Here is a 468-nt window from a genome sequence, read left to right as displayed (position 1 = left end):
ATAACCCACCGAACTCTGACATGGGTTACAGGATCTTTTCCGTGCGCACTTGGTCTTGTGCTTGCGTGTACACACAAAGGGGGTTAAGTCACTAGCAGGCCTGCACATAAGTTGACCTGGGAGATCGGAAACATCTCTACCCTTAACCCACCAGGCGGCAGCGACCGGGATTCGAACTCACGACTTCCCGATTGGCCTAAGTGGAATGTGGATAAACCAGTGGAAGCTGAGTTGTTCTAGCCACTGGTTCAAACTAAAAACATTACAATGTTTGAAAGACCAATATGTACAGATGTGGTTTTTCGATTTAAATTCCAGTGAGATGTTTTATAATTATCGGCTTTACAAACATACATTTTTATGTTCGAAAGTTATTTAAGAGTACTACCACACAATTTGGGAATAATATTTTTGCGCTTTAGAACGCTAAACCACAAGCTGCCAATTCAGACAGGAAGATTTATAAAA

Source organism: Littorina saxatilis, linkage group LG16, assembly GCF_037325665.1.
Source record: "Littorina saxatilis isolate snail1 linkage group LG16, US_GU_Lsax_2.0, whole genome shotgun sequence".
In the NCBI taxonomy this organism is placed as follows: Eukaryota; Metazoa; Mollusca; class Gastropoda; order Littorinimorpha; family Littorinidae; genus Littorina; species Littorina saxatilis.
Note: the sequence above shows the minus strand (reverse complement) of the source record.